General features: G+C 49.1%; 1 protein-coding gene across 1 annotated transcript in view; it reads left to right on the top strand.

Annotated features, from left to right (window-relative positions):
* Window positions 1-155: 155 nt before the first annotated feature.
* The window catches only part of ZNF423 (zinc finger protein 423), a 325,192-nt gene continuing 309,328 nt past the window's right edge, over window positions 156-16,019 (top strand). The window contains exon 1 of the mRNA XM_077751410.1: window positions 156-183. The gene's annotated coding sequence lies outside the window, so the exon portion shown is untranslated. The remainder of the gene's footprint in view (window positions 184-16,019) is intronic.

A 16,019-nucleotide genomic window follows, 5' to 3' on the forward strand; every position in this document is an offset into this window, starting at 1 on the left:
GGGAGCAGTGCGGGGCGCCCCACGGGATCAGAGCGCTCCCCCGCCGGGACTCCGCTCCTCACATCCTCCTGCTGGGACCCGGCTACATTTCCAGCCAAGCCTGGCTTTATTATGTGTCTCTGCAGTGCAGCCCCAGCAGCCGGATCGGGAGGAGGANGCAGGCGAAGCCGCGCTCGGTGAAAGGTGAGCGAGCGAGGCCCGGCGGAGGCGCGAGCGAGCGAGCGGGGAGGGAGGGAGCGAGGGAGGAGGGACCGGCGAGCGGGCGGGCGGCCGGGGACCCGCGCGAGCGAGCGGAGAGGAGGAGGAGGCGGCGGCGGAGGAGGAGGCGGAGGCGGAGGAGGAGGAAGAGGAGGGGGAGGAGGAAGCCGGGNCCTCCGCCAGGAGTTCATTGTCTGCGCAGCGCCGGCTGGACGCGGGTCCCCAGGGGAGCGCAGCGGCCGCCGCGCGCGCCCCTTCGTGGAGGGCGCCCGGGACCCAACCACGGGCATTGGGCGTTTCACATCCTCGACACCTAGGCCAGCTTCCTGTGTCGGGTCCCTGGAGCGCACATGTTAGTGAGGATACACAACACACACGCACACACACAAACACCACCCCCCTTCTTTCGTCTCCTTTGCCTTGCTTTCTATTTCCATCAAGGGCCCCCGGCTCTGGTGGGCCCCTGGAGAGCAAAGGCCCTAGGGAGAGGCCGCGCGCAGGCGACGGAGCCCCTCCCCTGCCCTTCTCTCCCCCCTGGCTGGCCTCTCTAGGCCTGCCTGCTGCTTTGTCCCGATTCCAGCGTCTCGGGTGGGTGCCCGACCGGCCCGTCGCGCTGAGAGATGACAGGAGGGACAGGATGAAAGCTGCTAGGTCTCTGGAGCCAGAAGTCCCGAGGCCCTTGTCCTTTCCCAACTCCCCTGATGACCTCTGGCCCGAGCCCAGTTCTGCTCTGAAAAGTTCATTTCCTGGAGGCCTGCGCGGGAAGGCGCTGGGGCCCCGCTCCTTTCCTGCCAGCCTTGCTCCTGGCTGGAAAGACTGGGACTGACTCTGGCAGGGAGGGTCTGAGACACCCGCCATTGCTCTCCTTCTAAAGTCCCAGCAGATTCCAGGGCGCCTGGCTGAGCAGAGACTGTCCCTGTCATCTTAGAAGCAGACCAACTCAGTCCAAACCCCCAGCAAGACAGCTAGCTGGTCCCTTTCCTCTTTTTCCTTGAGAGAAGTTGGTCTTGTTCCCCTTACCAGGGCTGCCATCCCAATCCCAGATAACGTGGCCTGCTGCACAGAATTGGGGATCCAGAGGGTGTTCTGATCCAGGCAAAAGGAACTCAGAAGAGAACCCAGGAAAGGGGACAGGCAAATGGTTGATGCTCATCCTTTTGCTGAATAGAAGGGCTCTGTGGCTTGAAATAATATTTGATTTATTTTCTCTTTCCATGGCTCACTGCTCACTCCTCACTCCTTGAAGAGCCACTTAAGATGCCCTAAAAGAAAATGTTGACTCGGAATCCGCAGTTGGGAAAACAGTTTTATTTAACTCCCAGAGTGGATTTTGAGTTAAATCTATGGATAGGAGCAGGTTTTTCATAAAGCAAGAGCCAAGGCTTACCTACCTCTAACCTCAATCCCTGCCTCCAAACCTCCTTATTTCAGAAGGCCAGACACAGAAAGCAAAGGTAGAGCAATTTGCAGTGAACAGATGGGTGGGTGTTTCAGAGTTGCTCGAAACCTAATTCTAAAATCACTCTGTGTATCTCTGAGAAAGACTCAAGAATTGGTCTCAGCCTTTCATGAAATGAGCCTTGACATGGTTTTTAATGGATGTCTCTCTCTAAATCTGTATGTGTGTATGTATAGCCGACAATTCAAGCTAATTGGTAGGGAAAGGACAGCGAAGTGGGAAGAACACCAGTGTAGGCATTTTGAGAAGTATTGTAAATATCAACCACACAGCGCCTTTCTGCCCTTGGAGCCTGAGATCCTGTTTCTTCCTGCGGTTCTTTGCGTTTTCCAAAAGCAGCTACAACCCTTGTCTTTCACTGCTTTGCCTTTTATTCAGTTTACTGGGGTGGATAGGATGGAGATGTGGCCACTTATCAAGGGAGGAATTAAGAGAGATGATAATTTGAATAGATAAGAGTTTCAGCAGGTGATGGATTTATTGCCTTTCAAGAACTGCCTCCCCCCCTTTCTCAAGCAATATTCAAAAGTGTGTGCTTGAGTGTGGACAGCTCCGCACCAAGTGTTTAAAATGACGAGGTCCTCACCTTTAAAGATGCTTGAAGGTGCTTCTTAAGGAACAGTGGTGCCTTTTAAATTTTATTTTATTTTATTTTGCCTCCACTGCTGTGTGTCAGGGCTAACGTGGAGGCATTGTGGGCTTCCCCGGCCCGAGCATTCTGCTGTGAAAGTCGCTTGACTGTAATTCGTAATTGATCTCGGAAATGTGAAAGCCCATAGCAGGAAGGAAAGACAGAAATATAACAATTTCTAATGGATGTTCAGAAAGTGTGATTTGAATCCCCGTCATTGCTGCTTTGAAAATCAAACAGGCCTGGGGTGTGGGAGGGGGCTTCTCACTTCCCACTCATCCACACAGTCTTCTTTCTGGAGCCGGGTCAGATGGACCCTCTAGCTGTTTGGCCTTCTTTGGAAAACCCGGCTCCCAGGGAGGACACCGGCAAATAGGGAAGGGGGCCAGGGCACTAGGGTAGGGGGAGAATAGCCTCACTGGCTTTCAAAAGCCTTCTGATTAAAAAGAAAACACCAAAAAACCATGAATGTTATGAAAGTCGTGTTTTCTGACCGATTTTCCCTCCCTACACCATTCTCTCTCTCTTTCTGTCTCCTGGTGGTGTGGTGTGGCAGTTGTGAGATGATTTGTTTCCTTTGATAATTTTGGCCTCATTCTCCGGGCTGTTCTCATCACATCTCACTGATGTTATTTTGGCTGATGGTATCAGGTGACTTGGTAACCTGTCTCCCTTCACCCACACTGCCTCCTCAGATCCACCAAACAGCCTATATATTTATGTATAAAACGAGAATTAATATGTCCTTTTCCCCAGCCGCAGCTTAAAACTTTTGAATAATTTTAATACTGTTGATTTTCTCCATCTAACAACTGCCTGTTAATTACAGTTCTTAATATTAATTAGCACTCAGGCTGTGTCCATGTACCCCCCCCAACATCCAAAACCACCCCCAGTGAATTCTCTGCATTCCCCTCCTTTTCTCTGTCTTCCTTCCCTGCCAGCTCATAGCTCCTCAAAAGTCCATCTTAGAAATTGGTGGTCTAGGGACTTGGGAACAGTGTAGTTCGCCACTGCTTGTGTTTCCATGGAAATAATTGAGATGTAATAAATAGAGGCATTCTGAGGTTACAGGTTTCTTGATTCAGCTGAGACCACATACAAGTGTAAATTGCTGAGATTTGTTTGGCTAAATGTACATGATCTTGTAGGAAGGGCAAAACAAATCTTTTATAGGTTCTTTAGCTTTCTATGTGGATCGGGCAGTGACATTTAATCCTAATATTTAGTCCCCCCCCTCCTCTATTAAGTCACTGACTCCCAGTGATTGGAAGAGCCTGTCTTACTCTAGAAAACATCCCTTATGTCTAGTAATTGCTATTTAGATCCTTACACCTGTTTCCTTGCAAAAACTTAATAAGCGATAAAATAAGATAACTGTATTATGCCTCTGGCAGGAGGACCCTGCTAAACGTTTAACCATAAGGTGCCCAGCAGTGCATTAATAACCAAAGGTGCAAAACGCCGGTGACTTTACAGTCATAAAGTAACTTAGTAGAACCAGCCAGCCCTGGCGCTGCTGTGGCACGCTACAGTGTGTTAGCCGAGGGGGAGGACGAGGGAGAAACGAGAAAGAAGAACCCGAAGTGCAGCATCTTTGAGCATAGTGTCGCTAGCTGCAGACCAAAGGGGGATCTGGTTCAATCTAATAGAAAGTTGCAATAATCGCTATATCGGTAGCCAACTCTTAAGCTGGTGGCTGTGGAATTCTTCCCCTGATGTAGGATTTAATAGTCTGGCAATTAGATGCATTGATTTCTCTTAACTGTTCATTTGGATGTGTAAACGAAGGGAACCCGCCACTGAGGCTGATTGTACAGATGTGCTTGCTGCCTGGCTCTTGGAGAAAGGCTGATGTAGGTGGTGGCAGCGGCATAGGATTGTTCGGCGCGGGTTTGAGGCCAGTTCCCTCTTTAAAATTTCTGCTCGTAAAGTGAATAGCACCTGTTGTTCAGATACTGTTTAAAAATAAACAATTAAAAAATGAACTGAAATCTGTTTCTGTTTTGTCTGAAAAGTAAAACCTCTTTCCTGCTGCAGATGCTTAGAGAGGAGCATCTCTGTCTTTGAGGGCCTGGACTCCCATATTTTTGGCAGATGGTCTGTTAAGTACCGGAGGAGAAAAGTCACAGGACACCTTGGCTCTGAGTTCCAAAGGGACCCCCTTCGGAAGATGAGTGGGTTGTCTCCCCCTCCTCCTTAGCAATAGTCTGGGGCCTGCTACCAGTGGATCCATCACGCTCCAAAGAGGTATGGGGAGGAAGAGGTGTGGGGAGGCGGCATCTTGGACCCCTTGCACTCTGCCGGGTGTTTTGGAGAGTGTGCAGATGATGAACTCTCACAAACACGAGCACCTCTTAACCTCCCTGCTCCTGGATCTGCAGGCTTCAGTAAGTGGCACCGACTTTTGACACGCACTCATCAGAAACTCTTGTTGGTACGCAAGCAGAAGGTGGCTTAGTTTTCCTGAATACCTCCCCAACTCCAACCATCACCCCTACCCCAACCAACCGTGGTTTTTTTTTTTTTTTTTTTTTTAATGAAACTGAACGTGTAGATTCAGTTAACCCTTTGGTTGAGGTTAAGATGGATGGATTTACCTTTCCTTACCTTGTCTATGGTACCCTGGTGTTTGCAAAAAATATTATCTTCATGTCTTGAAAACGCTTGCCATAGATAACATGGCTTCTATCTGTGGGTCTAGGGTAACTGCAAAAGAATAATACCTTGAAGACTGTTAGTGGGCACCCCATTGCTGTGGGTAGCCAGAGAAAACCTGGATTGGCGAAACTGACAATTTCTGCAGATTCCTCTCCGCTTGTAAGGGCATCTTGTGCACGTTAGTAGGGAATCAGAGTAGTTCTACACCCAAAATGGACTAATTAAGCCTGGATCAGTCATATCCCATTTGAAGTTCCCAGCGCTGTCAGCTCCCTCTGCCTACTGTGGGAGGGAGGGTGTAGTAGAGTGGGTGCAGTGCTGGTGGAAAGTTTTGATTCATAGCTTACCTGACAGGATCGGTTGCAGCCGACTGATTGGGGTTGTACACTCAGTAAATAAAAATACTTTACCTCTTTTAAGGAGCGCCAATTAGCTGATTGCTCTGTGTGGCTGTCTTTAAGGAGAGTGCTGTTTTACCTATCTTCTTGTACAAAGGTTTGATTTTTAATGTCTTGTGAAAAGGATTCTCTTTGTCTTGATTGATGTCAGGAATAAAAGCATGATGGTAATATCCCTTTGAAAGCTATTGTATTGTCAGCCCTGGCTGACAGCGGGAGGGCCTCCCAGCGTTATAGATTAGTGCTGTGAAAACACTGACATTTTCTTTGTTACGTTGCTGTTGTTCTACTTGCAAAGTCAATTACACAATGTTGGAGCTCAGTTACCGAGTTGACTTTGGAAGTAGCAGCGGCTTTCATTCTCTTCTTAAAGATATAATTTTCCTTTGTTGTTGTTGTTTTGTTTTCTTTCTTTCTTTCTTTCTTTCTTTCTTTCTTTCTTTCTTTCTTTCTTTCTTTCTTTCTTTCTTTCTTTCTTTCTTTCAACCTGCCTCCCTCTGGTTAATACCCCCCCTGCCCCCACCAGGAGTTTGATTATGTTCGCTAGGCAAACACACGCTTGTTTTCAATAGTGACAAGTCAGATTCAAAGATTGCCACGTCATTATCTCTGAATTCTTCTGCTCATTCACATTTCAGTGGCTTCTTATTGATATAGTGACGACAGCAGCCAAGATACATAAAAAACCCATCAAATGAGATTACAGTGTTGATAATATCTTACCAAGTGGGTTGTTCTTTGGATTTGGGGTTCTTGAGATTGGCAAATTCAGAGTTTTCTTTTTTTTTTTTTTCCTGTAGACTCTGACCTGGGCTGAACCAGGTTCCTGGGTTGATGGGACCCCAGTAAATAGGCTTTTTTGTTGTTGTTTTTGTTTTTTGTTATAGAAGATTCATAAGTATTCCGATCTCGGAGGCTGGAGCTGTTGAGTTTTGGGCTTAGAATCCCGGATGACATTACGGCAGGTGGAAGGGGTCTCATAAGAGAATCATGTCACCCGTCACTCCCCCATTGAAGATGGCAGCCTGGAATTATAAAGTGGTCTAAGTGTGCCTTTGCTGGGCGCCCCTGGACTCAGGAGTGATTTGCATTCCCATGTAAGTGCATGAAAGGGAAGCAAGATTTGAACTGTCCGAAGCTGGAAGTGGTCAGGGCGGATGTTTTTATTCATCTTCTCCCTTCCCCTCCACCCTAGCCCTGACTTCTCCAGAAAGAGAAGAACCTCTAACTTCCTTAGTTCTCTGAGCCTGTCCCAAAGAGGCCATTCCCTGAGAATGGCCGAGAACGTTCCCTGAGAATGGCCGAGAACGGCTGGGGGCCTAGGAGGCTGCGGGCTCCAGATGACAGGGACCCATTAGGAAACTCCGTCCGAGGACACTAATTGTGGGCCCCCGAAGTTATTATTATGAACCACCAGACAAGAGCCTGTGCTCGCCAGCAATTTGTCAGGACTAATTTTGTTTTTCTCCAATAATTGAAAATTAATGTCTTGAAGTGAAAGCAGATGTTCATGCCATCTTCTGAATTGGGATATAAAATGGGGCTCTGTAGATGGGCTCACTAATTTAACAGCAATTTTCCTTACAGCTAATGGGGGTGCTGGGGCTGCCGTCACCTGAAGGACGGGGTGAGGGGATGAGGGAGAAAGAGAGAGAGCGCTCGAGCCCACTTGTGCAAATTCTGCTGTCTGAGGTGCATGGGGCCAAGCCCAGGGAAGGAAGGCATGGTGGGTGCGCTCAATTTGTAGGGAGAAACTTGGATTCTTCATTGCTTTGAATACTCCTTTGCACAAGAAGTATTTATTGAAGTAATTCATGGCATTCTGCTGGGAAAGGTAAGGGGAACCTTGATGTGGGGAGAGTGTGGATTCCTACAAATGAGTGGATACTCCGCTGTGTGCTCTTACCTCCCCCTAGTGAAAAGCTGATGAAAATTGCATTTCCAGGGTGCCTGCCTGGCTCCGTCAGAAGACTATGTGACTCTGATCTCTGGGTCGTGAGTTCGAGCCCCACGTTGGGTGTAGAGATTACTTAAATTAAAGATGCAAAAAAAATTGCATGTCCCTGGGCCCAGGTGCGAGAGATGCTCACTCTGCTGGTCTGGGCGGGGGGGTAGGGGCCAGAACCCTTCATGGTTTTTTTTTTCACTTTAAAAAATTTGAGGTGAGATCTACATAACCTAAAACCTACCATCTAAACCATTTGTGGGGCTACGGATCGGTGGCATTCCTGTGTTCACATTGTTTTGCAGCCATCCCCATCGTGAACTCTTCATTTTCAGAGAGCACCCAGGGGCTGGTGGGTTAGGGGTCTCAGCCCACCACCCTTGGAGGAAGTCACCCAGTTCAAGGCCTCTATTTCCAGGGTAGACGTGAGAAGCAGGCTCAGAAGGTGGAGGGACTCTGGAGAGCTGGCGGTGTCTTTCCTTGCTCTGGTGTGAGAAGTGAGATTGGCGTGTCCAGAGGAGGGGAGGGCACTGGATGGGCAACCTTATCAGGGCCGGGGGGAGGGGGGCGGCCAGTAGCTGAGTGATCTGGTGAACACTGTCAGGACATTTGTTCTCTCTCCTTGGGGACACCATTCATTTGGGCCTGGGTGGCTGTGAGCTTGCCCAGTGACCCTGGTGGGGCGGATCCGGCCAGAACCCAGACAGCACCCCCTAGTGCCCCCAGCTCTGCACCCTTCTGGCCTGTTTGTGATGAGGAGAGGGAGGGACAGCTGTTGCAGAAGGGCCGCCTCCTTGCCTTCCTTTCCAGTCCTAGAGTGCCGGCCACCTCCGGCCCGCAGGTCTGGGCACTGCTGACGCTTACACTGCCCTCCTCCTCCTTGGAGGTGCCAGGCATCTTTCTCTCTCCCCTGGTTTTCTCTGTAATTGAAATTTGCCCTTTCATTACCTGGGCATGAATTATTTTTTTGCAACGTTGTCATTGCCTATCCTGCTGTGAGGTTTATCTCTTCTGTTGATCCTAATTAAATAAAACATACTGTTCACCTGACTCCTGTTGCACTGAATTTTACCTGCCTGAAGGCAGAGTGATGGCCATCTGGGCTTGGTTAGGGAGCAGGGCATGGCTGGAGGAGAGGGGGCTGGGCGGTAGTGGCTGCCGCGTCCAGGCTGGGTGGGACCCCCTCGTCTGGGGGGCTGCAGGACTTTGCAGCCACAAGCAACACACGGCAAATTTCTGGTCCCTGAACCAGGGATACGGCTTTGTCCTTAGCCCCCTGAGGCTGTGGGTCTGAACCTGGGGAGAGGAGAGACAATCACCAGGGCTAGGGAGTCCTCAGGGAGAGGGTGAGGGAGGAGAGTGGGCTCCCAGAGGAGGGGAGATGGGAAGAGGGGGCAGAGGCTGCAGAGTGCTGGCTTCTCTGGGGAGCAGTGAGCAGCGCACATGATCTCGGTGCCCAGGACAGTTCCGCAGATGCCCTGTGTCCTTCAGGGAGCGAGCGGCCAGCCATGGCCTGGCACGCATGTTGGGAAGATGCAGACTTGCACTCTTTTTGCCTTTGAACTTCTCAGAATCCTGCCAATCCCAGGTCGGAGGTCTCTTCATTCAGATCTCTTTGGGTGTGTTTGCGGCATCCTTAGTTTCATCGAGTCTGGATTTGCACACTTCCATTCTTTGGGAGCTCACTACCTATGTGCATTTTTAGCTTGAGGTTCATATGTTCTTCTTTCCATTAAAGTGCAATCTGCCTCCACAGTGTAGGTGTTTTGGTCCCGGTTCTGTGTCCTGGGGCCTTGGGGAGTAACTCAGTTCCCCAGTTCCCAGAGCAGCCTTACTGAGAATTGGCAAAGGCTGCCCTGCCCCACTCACTCAGGGGCAGGAAATCATGTATGGGATGTGCGGTCAGCCTGGTGGGCTTCCAGGACCCCACACTCGTTGGTAGATGGTGTTGACCTGAGCTTCTGGGTCCTTGTGTTTACACAGGGTTTCTTAAGTGAGTGGATGTGCAGACGTTCAGGGAATAAGTGAATGTGTGGGCAAGTGAATGAGTGAGTAGTGAGCAAATGTCTCCTAGATGGAGTGAGTGGGGGATCTGACTGGGGCTCCCTCCCCCGCCGCCATCTTTGGTGGGCTCTCCGGCCCCCTCCTGCTCCCCCCCCACCTTGGGGGTCAGGAAGTGAGAGATACTCCATCCCTGAGGACTTGAAACCCTCCTGCCGCTTTCCGTGGAGGGATGGCTTGTGTCTCTTCTCCCCTTCCATCCTCACCCACACAGAGGGTGCAGCTCGCAGCTCTCTATGGTGAGATTACAGCTACTGGTGACCCAAGGCTTTGTGCCAAACATTATGCTAGATTGTAAAACATCATTTTTAAATGATAAAAGCAACAGGAGACTTTCATACCAAATTCTAACTAAAAATTCTAAACACATTTGAATACTAATACTAAATAAAACAACTTTTCACTGAATAAATTCCCCATCTCACGCTCCCCTTGTCCCTTCCTGCCCCAGGGGGCTTCAGCCTGGACGTTTTTGAGCCGGCTCAGTGCTGACCAAGCCTGTGCAGCCCAGCTTTTATTAAGTGGCCTCTGGACCTTCCTTATCTTTCATGGACCCGTTGCCCTTGAATAGCACTAGGAGTGAGGGATGGAGTTGGGGGAAGTTTGCGGGAAGGAGAAGACGAGATGTGTTTGTAAGGGAACCTGGCAATTAAGTACAACTCAGAATGAAAAAGAAAGACCCCTTCTGGCTTAAGGCCTGGGTCAAGTTTGATTTATTTCTCTCCGGGGCTGTGGGGGTTGTGGGCTGGAGGAAACATGCTCTGTGATCTTGGGCAGGACAGCTCCCTCTATGGGCCTCAGTTTCCCTGTCTGTGAAATGGGACAGAACTGGTTGGATCAGCTACTTGTCGTCACTGGTTTAGGATTTTAATTCCTGGAACATAAGAAGGGGAAAACACAAGAAGCTTTGGTTTTAAAATAATATAGGCTAGGAGTGCTTGGGTGGCTCAGTCGGCAGCGTCTGACTCTTGATTTGGGCTCGGGTCACGATCTCAGCGTTCGTGGGGTCGAACCACACATCGGGCTCTGCACTGACAGCGCAGAGTCCGCTTGGGATTCTCTCTCTTCCCTTCTCTCCGCCCCCCCCTCTGCTCACGCACTGTCTCTCAAAATAAATAAATAAACTTAAAAAAAAAATACAGGCTAGGACTCCTGGCTGGCATANAGCATACAAGTCTTAATCTCCCGGTTGTGAGTTTGAGCCCCAGGTTGGGGGTAGAGTTTACTTAAAAAAACAACAACAACAAATAAAAAGTACTAAAAGATAATAATACAGGCTAGAAAGATATTGTTAGGTCTTTTCCAGTTACTCTGCAAAGTGACCAATCCACAGAGTGAAAAGTCTGAAGAGGCAGCTCTAGGGAGTCCTACACAGGGCAGTTGGGTCCTTCCTTGCTCCTGTGCCCTTTTGAGCGAAAAATCAGGTGAGAGAAGCATCAGGGCTTGACTGTGATGTTGGTGTCTTTCCAGGTGTCTGAGAGTTCAGCTCGCGGTCTCCTTGGCTTTTTTGGCTCCAGGGGATCTCAGTTTTGCAGCGGCACAGACAGGCACAGAGCTACCTTGCCCAGAGTCACACGGCTGGAGGTAGCAAACCCGAGTCAATAACCATTACCTTTATTTATAACTGCCCAATGGGCCAAAAAGGCAGCAGGGAAGCTCCTGCTTTCTCCTGGGGCTGGAGAAGCCCCCGGACTCTGGGCTTGGGGAGGGGCCAGGAGTGAAGGTACAGGGGCTCTGTCCCGCTCCCCACCGGCCTGTGTGACCTGCCTTTTCCTGTATCTCTAGTCCCATCTTAAAAAGATTTACACATCTTAAAAAATAATAATTTAACGCCTTTCTTCCCCAGAGGTAAGCACTGTCCTCTACAGTTATCTTTTTTCCCAGACCTTTTTTGGTGGTGCATTGACTCAAAAACATATGCCTATATATCCATAGGTACATACTTTTAACCCTAGATAGTATCATGTACTGCTTGGCTCTACTTTCTGTTATGTGCTATTTTCAAGTGGCAGGGAGTTTCCAATCTTGGTGGCACATCAATATCATCTTAGGCACATCAAGGAAGAACATTGCCTGGGCCCTACTATCTTATTACGGACCAAATAATTCAGTCTTTGAGGATGGAGCCCTAGGTCAATTTTTTTCCTTTTTCCTTCCTTCCTTCCTACCTTCCTTCCTTCCTCCTCCGTACCTCCCTTCCTTTCCTTCCTCTCTCTTTTTTAGTTTATTTTTATTTATTTTAATTAAAAACTTTTTTAATGTTTATTTTTGAGAGAGAGAAAGAGAGAGACAGGGGACAAGCAAGGGAGGGGCAGAGAGAGAGGGAGACACGGAATCTGAAGCAGGCTCCAGGCTCTGAGCCATCAGCACAGAGCCCGATGCGGAGCTGGAACCCACGAGCTGCGAGATCATGGCCTGAGCCGAAGTTGAATACTTAACCAACTGAGCCACCCGGGCGCCCTTATTTTATTTTTTAAAATGTTTAATTACTCATTTCGAGAGAGAGAAAGAAAGCCTGCATGTGCGCACACAGTGGGGAAGGGCAGAGAGAGAGCGGCGGAGAGTGAGTCCCAAGCAGTCTCAGCGTTTCTTGAATTCATGACCTCAGCTGAAATCACGAGTCAGACGCTTCACTGACTGAGCCACTGGGCGCCCCTCTTTCTTTATGAAAGCTACCTGGGGGAGTATGAGTGTACAGCTGGGGTTAAGAACCATCCGTCTAGGAAAGAACCTCATGTTTGCATCGTAGATCTACTCCACGTCAGCAGCCTTCATTCTATAGAATGGATACACCACACTCTATATCTACAGTTCTCTATTGATGGACATTTAGTTGTTTTCCAGTTTTTCACTGTTAAAAATGATGCAGGGAGACTTCTCATTTATAAATCTTTGTGTTTTTAGATTCCTAGAAGTGGAATTGTTAGGTCAAAGTATAGTCATTTGAAAAATATGATAGATATTTGCACATCACTCTCCACAAAGGGTGTACCAGTTTATCCTTCAGTAAGTGTGTAAATGTAGGTTTCTCCTAATCCTGGCGCACATGCTGATGTGTTCCTTTTTTTCTCCTCCTCTTATTCTTCCTCCTCCTTCTCCTTCATCTTCTTCTTCTTTCCCCCCTTTCTCTTTTTGCCAGTCTTCTAGGCAAGAAATAGCTTGTCTTTACGTATAGGAGGGTTAGGAGGAACTTAACTGAGGAACAAGGGGGAGAAGAAGGGCGGAAATGGTGGGGGAAAGGGAGAGAGGCAAACCATGAGAGACTCTTGAATGCTGACAAAAACTGAGGACTGATGGATGTGGGGGGGAGGGGGGATGGGCATGGAGGAGGACACTTGTGGGGATGAGCACTGAGTGTTATGTGGAAACTAATTTGACAATAAACTATTTGTAAAAAAAAAAAGAAATAGCTTGTCTTTTAATTTGTATTCCCCTGATTACTAGCCAGATTGACCATTTTCCTATGTTTATAGACTGTTTTTATTTATTCTTCAGGAAGGGGCACTACACTGAATGTGCAGCTTGGAGGTTTGGGCATTTCTTTCCCTTAGTCCTTTAGTCATGTCTCTCCTTCCTTCCAACCATCCATCCATTATCTATCTGTCATCTGTCCATCCATCACCCCTCCATCATCCATCCATCCATCCATTCATCCACCAATCCATTCGTCTGTTTTATTCATCATCTACCCATCATCCATTCATCATCCACCCAATCATCCATTCATTCATCTGTCATCCGTCCTTCCCTTCCCTACCCTTCTATCTAAATCCCGAGTATTTTATCCAGGTGAGACACTTACGCTGTTCCAGGGAGGATGCAGAGATGAACCAAATGGAGGCCATGCCGTCAGGGAGGCCAGGTTCACAGTCTGGAGAGGATATAAGACTCTAACCACAGGACTAGATAGAGCAGCCCAAGATAGAGGTGAGGGTTGAGGGCTAAGCGAGGTTGGAGGGATTCCCTTTTTTTTTTTTTTTTAAAGCAATTTCTATACCCAGTGTAGGGCTTGAACTCATCACCCTGAGATCAAGAGTCACATGCTCTACTAACTGAGCCAGCCAGGTACTCTTGAAGGGATTCTTTTTGATAGACGGAATCAGGCAAGGTATGGAAGAGGGGTAAGTGTTTGATTTGGACCCAGAAGGATGGAAAGACAAGACCAAGAGCAGCTAACATTTAATGAACACTCCTTGTATGCAGGCACTGGGCAATGTACTGTATAGGCAATATCTCATTTATTCTGGACACTCAGTTCTGACTACTCACGAGGGAGCCTCAGGCTTTCTTTTTCATGAGCAATAATGGATCTCAGAGAATCCTCAGCTGAGCTCCTTCCTCACGTGAATGATCAGATTTTTCCAGAAAGGGCAAGTCATATGTCCAAGGTCATACAATGACCTTGTAGCAGAATTATGCCTGAGGGCAGGGCACGGATAGGGATCAGCCTTGCTGCTGCCTCTGTTCCAGAGCAGAGCCTGCCTGGGACCCTCAAGCTTCTGGGGCATAGGGGGTTTCTTAACAAGTTGTACCTGGGCTCATACCCTTATTCCACCCACATCCTCTCCATGTTATCAGTAAGCTTCAGCTTCATTTTCTGTGAAATGGGGGCTCCACTCCCACCAGAGGTCTGTGGGTGAAATCTCTGGAGCGGCGAGGAAGGGCTTTGTCAAACCGAAATGGCCATCCGGAGGGTTGGAGTGGGAGGCATACCCAAGGCACTTAACTTTGTCTTTCTCTCTCACCGGTATGTTTGTGCCAGAGAAAGCAGTGCCAGAGAAAGTGGGTGGGGAAGAACGTAGCTTTTAGTCTGTCACCTGCTGGGGTGACCCTACCCTCTGGGAAGTGCCAGGTTGTGCATGAGGCTCTCCACCCCTCATGTCCTCTCCTCCGCACCAAGGACAGTTGCTTTTCTTAGGGACACACTGGCCAGGCACAGGAAAGGGGACTGTGTGGAACACGTATGCCCCAGAATGGTGTACCTGTGTGTATATGACTGTGTGCCTGTTTGTATGTATGCATGTGTGTGTCTGTGTGCATGTGTCTACTGGCTCGAGTTGTCTGTGTGGGTACATGTATGTACATGTGTGCATGTAGGAAGCACGAGTGCCAACTTCCCAGGAGAAGAGACTCTTGTCATTGCTTGCATGATTCAGACTGTTAGTACAGGGGCAGAGAAAATACACACAAGTGGTAGACCTTACTCATGAATTTACTTTATAGCCGTTTGTTTGAATATTTTTGGAGCAGCTACTATGTGCCAAGCACTATACTCGACTTGACCTCACAAAACAAAAGAGGCAAGTCCTTTTGTCTTTCTAAGATTCAGTTTACCATCTGTAAAGTCATGGTTGTGACGGTGGAAAGTGAGTTTATATTGATGTTTCCCGAAATGTATTCCAGGATTTGGTTGATGTTCTACCAAAAGAATTAAAAAAAAAAAAAAAAAAATCTTTTCTGCGGCCAAACACATTTGGCAACACTGCATTAAACAGAATTAAGTTTTAAAAACTTTCAGGGCTTTTCAGAGCCTTTAAAATGCTAATGTGGGACTCTCAGAGATGTTAACAGTTTCTGGTTTCCAAACTTATTTGATCACGAGTCATGGTATCCTTGTTGGTATCCTTGTATCTGGGTACAGTGTGGGTTTCTAGGCTTTTAACAGCTACTATCATTATCTGTTTGTTCGTCCATTCATTTGTTCACTTACTCATCTCAGACATGTTTAGTGAGCACCTACTATGTGCCAGGCACTGTTCAAGGTGCTGAGGCCACCTTGGACGGACAAGGGCCTATTATAGTGGGAGTGAAGTGCCATCCACAAGTACACAAGTCAGTAACATAATTTCTGGGAAACAAAGCAGATCCTGGGATAGGCAGGGATGGGGGAAGCTGTCCAGACAGGGCCATCTGGGAAGTGACACTTGAGCCCAGGGTGATGGGGAGGGGGCATGAGGGGAGCTGGGGACTGGAAGCCTTTGTGTTTGGTGCTTTGAAGGGGTTGGGGCATGCGGGAGATGGGGGTCCTTTCCTGGGTCTCCAGCTCCCGCCCTGGGAGGATCCACCACTGGCCCAGTGTGGGGTTTCTCTGGCATAGCCCAGGCCGCAGACACAGGCTTCTCTGGGTGAGGAGTCAGTTTGATGGGGCAAGGGAGGTTTCTGGATCCCAACCTTGCCCTAGGAGCCTCAGTGGCGCTCTCCTGCTCCCCAGACCCCGCAGTCCTGTCTCCCTGTTAGCTTGTGCAAGTTAGGTGGAGGGCTCAGGGATGGTTCCTCCCTGGGCAGCCGGCTCTGAGCACCAGCCGCAGAGCCCCAGCCTGTGTCCGTCACTGCCATGTCCCCAGTGCCTGGCACTGGACCTACATTCCCACCCCCCCATCCGACAGATGGGAAAATGAGGCCAGGAGGCTCCCACAACCCATTCCCTCAGAGGCCCAGCCCAGAATTCAACCCTTTTCTGAGCCAGGGCTGTGACCCGAGGCTGGTGGGATGGGGAGAGCAGAGATTTCCCGGAGCAGAGGTGGGATTTGGGGGCCCCTGGGGCCCTCCTGGGGTCAGTCTACGGAGCTGCCCGCGGTGATGTGGGCCCAGGTAGCCGGGATGAAGGGGGGGCACGGAGAAGCGGTGGCGCCGGGAGAGGAGGGCCGGGGGGTTGGAGGGGGAGGA

Source organism: Crocuta crocuta, unplaced genomic scaffold (genome assembly GCF_008692635.1).
Source record: "Crocuta crocuta isolate KB4526 unplaced genomic scaffold, BGI_CrCroc_1.0 scaffold124, whole genome shotgun sequence".
In the NCBI taxonomy this organism is placed as follows: Eukaryota; Metazoa; Chordata; class Mammalia; order Carnivora; family Hyaenidae; genus Crocuta; species Crocuta crocuta.